The 12,524-nt window shown below is 37.5% G+C and overlaps 1 long non-coding RNA gene across 1 annotated transcript; it reads left to right on the plus strand.

Annotated features, from left to right (window-relative positions):
- Positions 1-1,193: 1,193 nt before the first annotated feature.
- Positions 1,194-7,379, plus strand: LOC139945772 (uncharacterized). Its single transcript, XR_011787176.1, has 4 exons — positions 1,194-1,296; positions 4,921-4,997; positions 5,611-5,701; positions 7,262-7,379. It is a non-coding gene; the product is annotated as an uncharacterized lncRNA (long non-coding RNA).
- Positions 7,380-12,524: the final 5,145 nt, after the last annotated feature.

Here is a 12,524-nt window from a genome sequence, read left to right on the forward strand (position 1 = left end):
CGATAGGCAGTAATTGTACGATAATCTATTCCATTATGCTCCGGTTACCAAGCGCTGTGGGAGGACATTGATTTCAATCACCTTTTGTAATGAGTGTTTCTGTGCCAAGGGCAACATCTCTTTTGGACTTGACTCAACCTAACTACCAAAGTTGAACTTTGGGTGTCCTTCAGTGGTGAATGGTTGATCAACTACCGGAACCATATAATAAAACTCCATAGCATACAGTAAGGGACAATATATCCATTTACTCTTTAACTTAAATACTGTGTTAAATTTGATATTGGAAGTCCCAGGGCCCGTCGAGAAGTCTCCCCTACATTTTGAGGACGAGCAGAGTGTATTTGTCTGATCACGAAGACGCCTAGTGCGCCACTTCTCAGAGCCAACACTCCCTCAACTTGAGATCCTTGTTTTACCCGCAAGTTAACTATTTAGTATATATAGTTACAACTTTAAAACTAAATTGGAAGTCAACAAACCCTCTTGGACGAGCAGAGTGTATTTGTCTGATCACGAAGACGCCTAGTGCGCCACTTCTCAGAGCCAAAACTCCCTCAACTTGAGATCCTTGTTTTACCCGCAAGTTAACTATTTAGTATTTATAGTTACAACTTTTAAACTAAGTTGGAAGTCAACAAACCCTCTTGGGCAAAATTGTTACACTGATAGGGTCTCAATCACTTTTCTTGGGCCCTATAAGCCTACAAAATATTATGAATCTGATGCTTTCAACCTAATTCATTTAACTATACCATGATTATACTATCCATTCGGCCGTGTCCACAGCCGGGGCCCAATTTTATAGAGCTTATGTTATGTTATTTGAAGAAAACAACACCCTTAATTGTCACTCAAAGTTGTGCGCTTTCAGATGTTTGATTTCGAGACCAAAATCGAATTCGTGGAAAATTACTTCTTTCTCGAAATCTTCGTCACTTCAGAAGGACCCGTTTCTCGCACTGTTTATTATTATACTACAAACAGCTCCCCATTACTCGTTATACCATGTAAGGTTTTCTTTATGCTAATTAAATTGTCCACTGCTGAATAATCATGAGTATATGCAGCATAGTTGTGACGTCAAGCTTTAGACAGGGTACCAGTGTAGCTGACCACGTGACAGGTAAACATTGCAAGAACATGCAGTGGGGACACCAGCTAGCGCTTTTCTTCCTTTTTCAAGAAAATTTCACGACGTCGACAAGAACTCCAGTTTCCACTCCATTCTTTTCGATAAATTTCTCCGTTTTAATCGAAACAGATCCGGGCAAGAGGCATTTCAAAATACGACTGGTGAGTTTCTCATTACCTTGGTGCAGTATTTTATTTGAAAATGTGTTTTTTTTAATGAAAAATCTTTACTTTTACTGTTGGGTTTTCCATGGGCGCCGATTTTAAAAACCTCGAGGTCCGGTGTCATGACAAAAACTGTCCGCTGGCAATAAGTGTCCGCTGAGCATGCGCGGTAGACCCCGGACACTATTTGGCACGGATTACGTGACAAATAGTGTCCGCTCAACAAATAGTGTCCGGGCGCCATGCTGATTATTTATAATCAAATACAACCTAGAAAGCGTTCAAGTAAATACAACTTTACAAGCCAAGTAAAAACAATAGACGAGCAGAACACTTACTCTCAATCAAAATATGTCTTAGTATTTTACTATAGATGGTAAAACACTGCAGGTTTAACAAAACAAGTACGGATTGTGCTAAGTAAATGTTACGAATTATTTATAATAAAATACAACCAAGAATGCTTTCAAGCATACAAGTCAAGTCAAGTTACAAAATAGACCAACTTTGTCAAGATTCGTATTTTACTTAAGTAATTAAAAAGTCCCAGGTTAACAAAATACGAATGAAAGTGCAGAAAAATTTTACGACCTCGCCACCAACTTCCGGCCTGTTTTTTTTTTTGCACCTGAGGATGTTTTCAATCAAAAAATTCAGTGGTTTTGGAGTTAATTAACGGCGGATAAATTGGTGGCGACGACCGGAAGATTATCCGAAAGGGCTAAATGATAAATATACAAATATTAATAATCAAATACAAGCAGGAAAGCATTACAAAAATGAAAAACTAAAATGTTAAAAATGAAGCAAGGCATGCAATGATGTTGTGGCTTTTTAAAGCAGAAAAGAGAGGAACATTAAAGCAGGAATTACAGGCTGACTGTTTAAAACATTGAAATAATACTACGGTAAAACATTATAAGAAACCATATTTTTAGGCCTATGCCTAGCTATTTCTTTAATCCAGTCTGTTTTTAACATCAAACATTTTATTGCTATAAAAAGTAGATTTTATTCATTTATTTCCAGGAAAACAGTACATACAAAGTCTAAAGAATAGGCAAAAAAAAAATGACTACACAACCAACAAGCCTGCGGATAACCAAAAAGCAAAAACAATCACTATCTAAAGGGGATCCAGACAATAAAATTAAAAAATAACAAAGGCACAAAAGGGTACAAGGATAAAAAACGCTGCACGGAAATTCTCCGTTTCGGCATGTACAATGAACGTTATATGGTACGAGTTGACCTGGGTACGAGTTGACTTGGGTACGAGTTGACTTTGGTACAATATTTTGGGTTCGAGTTGGCTTGGGTGGAGTTGACTTGTGTACCATCGCTGTTCAGAGCTCTGCATCGAGTGCCAAGTGCCAAACAGTTGTGCGCATGCGTAAAATTTTCAGAAAGTTCAACCTGAGATGAATTATTCATAGCAGTGACCCCGTTGCTGTTTTGTGCATGTTTCTATGACTTAAAATCGAGACCAAATCGGACATCAACGGTGAGTTTTGTTGGCGTTTGTGAGTCAAATTGAATTTCCCTGATATTTAAAACAATGTTTGTTGTAGAGGAAAGGTATTATTCTATCAAATCATTCCGTTTACAAAGCAGTAAACCCTCTTGATTAATCAAAAACAGTGGGATTCCCTTTCCTTTTTCTGATGTGGCCGACTATTTCGCTTTCACAGTGCCCACATGTTTTACGTCACAAAAAGCGACAATTGCCCATTGCTTGTGTGCATTACTCTTGATAAAAATGCTTCACCGGAGCGTTGTCATGTGTTACAAAAATAAACAGGGAATTGTTTTCAAAGGGTTTGCTCTCTCTCAATTTTGAGTGGAATGCATTAGTTGTACATGTGAGGTCTATTTCTCATCAAGAAAATTCACGTTGCGTAGGTTTTGAAGGATCAGTTTGACTCAAAATCCCACCATCGTAACTAACTTGGTCGCATATATTCATGTTTAGTTTTCCATCTTGGCTTTTAATCGGTCGAAGATCGCAATGGCTCTTCAACAATTTTGCACATGCGCAAAACTAACTGTCGGCGAGTAAGCAGCGGTGGTACAAGTTGACCCATTGCGGGGGTGGTGGGGGGGGGGGGGGTTTCGAAACTATCAAGGCTCCCCTGTGAGCCTATAGGGGACTAATATTTTGGGCCTCGAAATGCTATGTTTTTAAAATCGACGTTGATATGTTAAAGTTTTACGACCATTAGCCATCAACAACTAAAGTTTCCTTTGTACTAAATACTACACAACCAAAACTTAAAGTCCAAACCTTAAAATATAATTTTTTTCAAACATTTGAGTATATATTTCTGAACAATTAAATAATTTTTTGAGTAATTGTTTTCAATGATTTAAATGTTAAAAACAAAACAAAAAGTTGTGTGGGGGGTGACTTCGCCTACCCCTTTGTTATGTCAATTGAGGCAGACTATGCCTCAATCGGACACACGTTCAAGTACATTCAAGTCCTAGTCGGGAGTTTGTACGTGTCATTTTTCCGTCAATGTCGACCAGGTGTATTTCTGTTGGATGCAGAAAAACAACTAAAGATGTAAGTTTGCAAGTCTAGTTGACGCAAACCCTTTGAGCTGTCGTGAAGACACTACACATTTTGACATGAAGAGAAAAGGAAAAGTTCTTTTCTTTAAAAAAAATCAGGTATTGTTTAAACATTTAGGGCATGTTTTTAGCTTGCGCCAAGCGTCACTATCTTGTGTTGGCACTGCATGCGATTCACCGCGCCTCGATTGACGTCACAAACAGCGCCCTCTCGGGTCGGGCTTATTTTCAAATTTGTAAATAACAGGGACAGTAATTTTTTTAAACCTTAGTTAATTGTTTATCCATATTCCACTCATCAAAACACATATTTCAGTGACAAAGCTTAAATTAATTTTTGTCAAAATAAAAATACCACTTCCAGGTGACTTTATCCCATCCCACACACTTAATGTAATTTCATAATGCTAGTAGGATTTGGTACTCTGGTAACACAGGCAGGTAATATTTATACATCTATATTCCTGATGCTATCTGGTTTTAACATGGCAACCCCCCCCCCCCCCTCAACAAATTATCGGGACATTTTCTGGTCAGAAAGATGTTTTAAAGTAGAATACAATGATCCACACAAATATGCCTTAAAGTTGCATGGTTTTCCTCTTTGCGACCTAACACGGTCGACCTTTTAGTCAAAAACTTGACTCCACAAAAAGCCTGACCGTATTAGTTCGCAGAGTGAAAGGGAAACCATGCAATTACATGGCACATTTGCCTTATCCAAGGCATTGTGTTCTATTAAGCCTCAAACAGTCAATGGCACAAGTTTGATTATTTTTTTCAGTTTTAGACATAAATTTGATAAATTTGCTGGACCTTGCCCCTGTGAATTTTAGTTTTTGGGCTCAAATTGGCTAAAACTGCTAGTCTTACTCCTTGTGATTTTTAAATTTTATGCCAAATTTGATAAAACTGCTGGACTCACCACTTGTGAGTGATTAATTTGAGGCTAAAATTCAATAAACCTGCTGGACTTTATACCCCTTGCTATTTTTAAAAATTTTAGATGCAAACTTATTTTGTTCTTTTAAATGTTTTTCTTTGTAGTGTCATGAAGACGTCAAGAGGTCCCCAGTTACAAGCTCATATTGATCTGAATATGATGTAGGCCTATACCTAAGAAGGTAAATAAATAATTCTTAACAATTGTTTTTGTTGGCTTTTGAAGGATGAGTTGGTAAATGGAGCTTCACATCCAATAGAACTAGCATCCAGATTATATTCATCTAGCTAAAAAGGCTATACAACGTCCAATGTCATGCATTTTAAGCCTCAAACATGTAATGGCATAAATTTAATAAAATTGCGCTACTTGCCCCATGATAATTCTTTTTTTTTTTGGCATAAAATTTGAAAAAACTGCTGGACTAAGCCCTCCGATTTGTCAATTCTAGGCCAAAATTTGCTAAAACTCCTTGTGACTTTTTCAAGTTGAATGCCAAAATTGGAAAAAGCTGCTTGACTTACATCTTGTGATTGTTTTAATTTTAGGTCCAATTTGGCTTAAACTGCTGGACTTGCCCCTTGTGATTTTTTCAATTTTAAGGCCTAAATTCAATAAAAATGCTAGACTTACCCCTAGTGATTTTTCAATGTGAGGCCCAGATCTGCTTAAACTGCTGGACGTGTCTCTTGTGATTTTTTAAACTCTAGGCCCAAATTCGATAAAACTGCCGAACTTACCTCTTGTAATTTTTAAATTTTTATATGCAAACTTATTTTGTCCTTTTTTTGTAGTGTTCGTCAGCCACCATTATGAAGATGTCAAAAGGTCACCAGTAACAAGCTCATAATGATCTGAATATGGTAAAGGCCTATAACTTAAAAGGTAATACATAATTCTGAACGATTGTTTTTGTTGGCTTTTGAAGGATGTGTTGGTAAATGGAGCTCCACATTCAATAGAACTATCACACAGAGTAAATTCATCTAGCTAAAAAGGCTGATCACCTTCCATTGCCATGCATTTTAAGTCTCAAATAATTGATGGCACGCGTTTGATAAAACTGGTGGAAAGCTCTTGAATTTGTCAATTCTAGGCATATATTAAACTACTAGACCTAGTACTCCTTTTTTTTATTTATAATAGTGGCTACATGGTGCTGGTAGTCTTAAAGGAACACGTTGCCTTGGATCGGACGAGTTGGTCAAAACAAAAGCGTTTTTACCGTTTTTTATATAATGCATATGGTTGAAAAGATGTTTTAAAAGTAGCATACAATGATCCACACAAGTTTGCCTCGAAATTGCGTGGTTTTCCTTCTACTGTGCGAACTATCACCGTCGGCCATTTATGGGAGTCAAAATTTTGACCCCCATAAATGGCTGACGTGTTAGTCGACGAGGTAAAAGGAAAACCACGCAATTTCGAGGCATGTTTGTGTGGATCATTGTATTCTACTTTTACAACATCTTTCTACCCATATGCATTTTATAAAAAACGGTTACAAACGTTTTTCAAAGACCAACTCGACCGATCCAAGGCAACGTGTTCCTTTAATAAATAGTACTTCTGATTTAATCTGGGCTGGGGGGGATATCTGATTCATCCCCACTCCCCAATCAAAACCTCTTTAGGTCAGTATTCCACCCAAATTATCTTGCACATTTGAGGGTTTGCATTTGAAATTATAATTGACCAATAAAACCTTGACTTGACAAAAGGAAAGTTAGCAAAACAGTCTAACACTTGGATTTCTTGTTGTCTTGTGAGAAAATATGCATAAGGCACCGAGCATGAATCGCAGAACTCCGGCCGTTGGCCACAGCAGATAAATAATCTGCCAGGGTATAGTGTAGAAATCCCAGAATGCTTTAATTTCCATTTAGCCAAATATCCAAATACAATGAGAAACTATAGTGTAGCCTGTCTTGTCTGCCACGTTGGTATAACAAACAAACAACAAAAGTCCTGTAACTGGGGATATGGCAAAAGGGGGATAAGGGGTGCATTATTTCTGCTACTTTCTGTCCCTCTTTTAATGGGTGAAAATTGTATCACCACAGGGACATGCCCGTGCAAGATACACAAAGAAGTATCTAGGTGGTTATTCATGTCACCATAAGCTTCGCTCCACCCAGGGGTAAACGGGTACCTGTGAGGGCAGAGTTGTTTCTTGACATTGATTAGCTTACATATTTGGGGGCACAGACTGTATACTCCCCAGGGAGCTGAGATGGTTTAAGGAATGATTTAAGGCCCAGTAAACAGGGGTAATAATGTTGAAGCGCCATGAGCGTCACTGCGTGATAGACCTGAGTGCTATAAGAAGCCACCATTATTGTTATTATTATATAAAGAGGTGGTCTAAATTACCCATGCAAGAGTTTTGATGACAAAATATTGACTTACAACTTAATAATTATATCCGTTAACTTGACCTTTCAGGGCCAGAAACAAAGTACGGATGGAGTCTCCCCTACCGACGCCTTGAAGGCTGCAGGGTATAAAGGAGATCAACTGCCTTGGGCAAACATCAGTATCATCAAGACATCTGAGCAGCTCATCTGTGGATCATCAATGAACAAAAGTAAGATATTCTTTTTAGATGAGTGGAGCCCGGTTCATACTTCGTGCAAATGCGAAGCAATTGTTGCAGTCGCAAATAATTCATAGCAGTTCAAATCTGCTCAACTCACTTCGCATTCGCAGGAAGTATGAACTGAGCTTTACATGTGTTGATATTTGATGCTTTACATGTAGTGGGTTGTTTTGGTAGCTCACTATACAGTTGGCATCTTGTACCTAAGTACACCATTGCAAGCAAACAAGCATATACGCGTTTTTTTTGCGCTAACTTGGTGGTGCCTGCGGAACGAGTGGTGCGTACGGATCGAATAAATTGGTGGTGCCTGTGGATCGAAATAAATGGTGGTACCTGCGGATCGAAATGGTACAGCACGAACGATTTGCGAATAAGACTAAAGGGACCTGGACACGTGCACGTGGCATGTGGGGTCCTACTTCCGGCTCGGGCCACTGGGTGGTTGATCTTAAAGGTGCATTCGGGCTCCTCATCTGTTAGGATGGTGCCGGTGTTATCACAAATGGTTGACCAACGGAAGTAGTCCCTAGTTCTTTCCAACTAGGGACCGCGATAGTACAGTAGGGGACTGTCCCTCCTTCTGGGACGGCGGACCGGACCCGCCCTCGGGCGGTGCAATGGCCCTGATGACTCTGGAACTCGTGTGGGGCTGGTATCCTGGGACCTTCACGTGGTAGCCCTGTTTTAGACGAACCTTACCAGGATGAATAGGCAAAATTTGAAACTGAAATATATTGCTTGTATAGGTCTACTTAACTATAAGATTGCCCTACAATCATACTCTGTTCAATCAGATTATTAAAACAAGACTAATGCAAGAATATTTCCTTTGTTTTTTTTACATGTGAACCAACTGCGAGGTGGCATCATCTACAAAGGAACGATTGTCAACCATGACACAGCACCAAAGCCAGTTCGTAAGCAAGACCTTAATGAACGAACCCAGGGAGATTCAAGCTCAACAGAGTGGAGGGCTGACACCTGTTGCAGCCTCGCAACCATCAACATATTGCATATTTATCAAACATTTTTCAAAAAATCACAAGGCTATATATAGTATAAAATAACGTCTTGTAAATTTATCAATCTTATCTGCCCGAAGTGCAACATGGCATATTTAACGAAAAGCATAGTATACTTATAAACCTTTGCAAAATTTTTGCAAAAATAAAAAAATACAAGGTGTTTTTGATGAAACTGTGCCCAAATATTCCACAAGACTATATATTTATAGCCTTGCGTTTTTATCAAGTTTGGCTAAAATTGTGCCAAAAAGTTACACAAGACTATAGCCTTGCGTTTTTATCAAATTCTGCTCAAATTGTGCCCAAAGTCAAACAGGACTATATATAGCCTTGCGTTTTTATCAAATTTTGCTCAAATTTACAAAAAATTCCACAAGACTAGTAAAGCCTTGCGTTTTCATCCAACTTTGCTCAAATTGTGCCCACAATTTTCACAAGACTATAGCCTTGCGTTTTTATCAAATTTTGCTCAAATTTACCAAAAATTCCACAAGACTAGTATAGCCTTGCATTTTCATCCAACTTTGCTCAAATTGTGCCCACAATTTTCACAAGACTATAGCCTTGCGTTTTTATCAAATTTTGCTCAAATTTACCAAAAATTCCACAAGACTAGTATAGCCTTGCGTTTTTATCCAACTTTGCTCAAATTGTGCCCACAATTTTCACAAGACTATAGCCTTGCGTTTTTATCCAATTTTGCTCAAGTCTGTCCCAAAAACTTAACAAGACTAGCCGTGCGTATTTATCCAATTTTGCTCACATTTGTCCCAAAAATTCCACAAGCCTTGCGTATTTATCAAATTCTGCTCAAAATGTGCCCAAAAATTCCACAAGACTATAGCCTTGCGTTTTTATCCAAATTTGCTCAAATTGTGCTCACAAAAAGTCCATAGCCTTGCGTATTTTTTTAATCATATTTTGTTCAAATTGTGCCCACAAATTTCACAAGACTATAGCCTTGCGCTTTTATCCAACTTTGCTCAAATTTTCCCACAAAATTCTCAAAGACCGAGCCGTGCGTTGTTATCCACTTTGCTCAAATTGTGCCCAAAAATTCTCCAAGACTTTAGCCTTGCGTATTTATCCAATTTTGCTCAAATTTTGCCAAACAATCCACAAGACTATAGCCTTGCGTTTTTATCCAATTTCGCTCAAATTGTGCCCACTAATTTCACAACACTATAGCCTTGCGTTTTTATTCAACTTTGCTCAAATTGTGCCCAAAAATTCCACAAGACTATAGCCTTGCGTATTTATCAAATTTTTCTCAAATTATGCCAAAAGTTCCACAAGACTATATATAGCCTTGCGTTTTTATCCAATTTTGCTTAAATTTGTCCCAAAAATTTCACAAGACTATAGCCTTGCGTATTTATCCAACTTTGCTCAAATTTGTCCAAAAAATTCCAGAAGCCTTGCGTTTTATCCAACTTTGCTCAAATTGTGCCCAAAAATTCCACAAGACTATAGCCTTGCGTTTTTATCAAATTCTGCTCAAATTTTTCCCAAACATTTCACAAGACTATAGCCTTGCGTTTTTATCAATTTTTGTTTCGCAAAATGTGCCCAAAAATTTCACAAGACTATAGCCTTGCGTTGTTATCAAATTCTGCTCAAATTTACCAAAAATTCCACAAGACTATAGCCTTGCGTATTTATCAAATTTTGCTCAAATTTACCAAAAATTCAACAAGACTATAGCCTTGCGTTTTTATCAAATTTTGCTCAAATTTGTCCAAAAAATTCCACAAGACTATAGCCTTGCGTTTTTATCTAACTTTGCTCAAATTGTGCAGCCTTGTGTATTAATCCAATTTTGCTCAAATTTGTCCCAAAAATTCCACAAGACTATATAGCCTTGCGTTTTTATCAAATGCTGCTCAAATTTTGCCCAAAAATTCCACAAGACTATAGCCTTGCGTATTTATCAAATTTTGCTCAAATTTACCAAAAATTCAACAAGACTATAGCCTTGCGTTTTTATCAAATGCTGCTCAAATTTTGCCCAAAAATTCCATAAGACTGTAGCCTTGCGTTTTTATCAAATTCTGCTCAAATTGTGCCCAAAAATTCCACAGGACTATAGCCTTGCGTTTTTATCAATTTTTTTTTCGCAAATTGTGCCTAAAAATTTCACGAGACTATAGCCTTGCGTTGTTATCCACTTTGCTCAAATTGTGTCCAAAAATTCTCCAAGGCTATAGCCTTGCGTATTTATCAAATTCTGCTCAAATTTACCAAAAGTTCCACAAGACTATAGCCTTGCGTTTTTATCAAATTTTGCTCAAATTTTTCCCAAAAATTCCACATGTTATCCAACTTTGCTCAAATTTTTCCCCCCCACATTCTACAAGACTATAGCCTTGCGTATTTATCCAATTTTGCTAAAATTTTGGCCAAAACTTCAACAAGACTATAGCCTTGCGTTTTTATCCAAATTTGCTCAAATTGTGCCCACAATTTTCAAAAGTCTATAGCCTTGCGTATTTTTTTAATCATATTTTGTTCAAATTGTGCCCACAAATTTCACAAGACTATAGCCTTGCGCTTTTATCCAACTTTGCTCAAATTTTCCCACAAAATTCTCAAGGACCGAGCCTTGCGTTGTTATCCACTTTGCTCAAATTGTGCCCAAAAATTCTCCAAGACTGTAGCCTTGCGTATTTATCCAATTTTGCTCAAATTTTTCCAAAAAATCCACAAGACTATAGCCTTGCGTTTTTATCCAATTTCGCTCAAATTGTGCCCACTAATTTCACAACACTATAGCCTTGCGTTTTTATTCAACTTTGCTCAAATTGTGCCCAAAAATTCCACAAGACTATAGCCTTGCGTATTTATCCAACTTTGCTCAAATTTGTCCAAAAAATTCCAGAAGCCTTGCGTTTTATCCAACTTTGCTCAAATTGTGCCCAAAAATTCCACAAGAATTGCGTTTTTATCAAATTCTGCTCAAATTTTTCCCAAAAATTTCACAAGACTATAGCCTTGCGTTTTTATCAATTTTTTTTTCGCAAAATGTGCCTAAAAAAATTTCACAAGACTATAGCCTTGCGTTGTTATCCACTTTGCTCAAATTGTGTCCAAAAATTCTCCAAGGCTATAGCCTTGCGTATTTATCAAATTCTGCTCAAATTTACCAAAAATTCCACAAGACTATAGCCTTGCGTATTTATCAAATTTTGCTCAAATTTACCAAAAGTTTCACAAGACTATAGCCTTGCGTTTTTATCAAATTTTGCTCAAATTTTGGCCAAAACTTCCACAAGACTATAGCCTTGCGTTTTTTGTCAAATTGTGCTAAAATATTTCCCAACAATTCCACATGTTATCCAACTTTGCTCAAATTTTTCCCCCCACATTCTACAAGACTTCCGTTTTTATCCAACTTTGCTCAAATTATCGCCAAAACTTCCACAAGACTATAGCCTTGCATTTTTATCCAACTTTGCTCAAATTATCGCCAAAAACAAGACTATAGCCTTGCGCTTTTATCAAATTTTGCTCAGATTGTGCCCAAAAATTCCACAAGACTATAGCCTTGCGATTTTATCAAATTGTGCTCAAATGTGTCCCAAAAATTCCACAAGACTATAGCCTTGCGTTTTTATCCAACTTTGCTCAAATTCGTCCCAAAAATTCCATAAGACTATAGCCTTGCGTTTTTATCACATTCTGCTCAAATTTTGCCCAAATATCCCACAAGACTATAGCCTTGCGATTTTATCAAATTGTGCCCAAAAATTGTACAAGACTATAGCCTTGCGTATTTATCAAATTTTGCTCAAATTATCGCCAGAAATTCCACAAGACTATAGCCTTGCGTTTTTATCAAATTTTGCTCAGATTGTGCCCAAAAATTCCACAAGACTATAGCCTTGCGTTTTTATCAAATTGTGCTCAAATTTTTCCCAAAAATTCCACATGTTATCCAACTTTGCTCAAATTTTTCCCCCCACATTCTACAAGACTATAGCCTTGCGTATTTATCCAATCTTGCTAAAATTTTTGCCAAAACTTCCACAAGACTATAGCCTTGCGTTTTTATCCAACTTTGCTCAAAATTTTCCCCCAAAAT

This window comes from Asterias amurensis, chromosome 13 (assembly GCF_032118995.1).
Source record: "Asterias amurensis chromosome 13, ASM3211899v1".
NCBI lineage: Eukaryota > Metazoa > Echinodermata > Asteroidea > Forcipulatida > Asteriidae > Asterias > Asterias amurensis.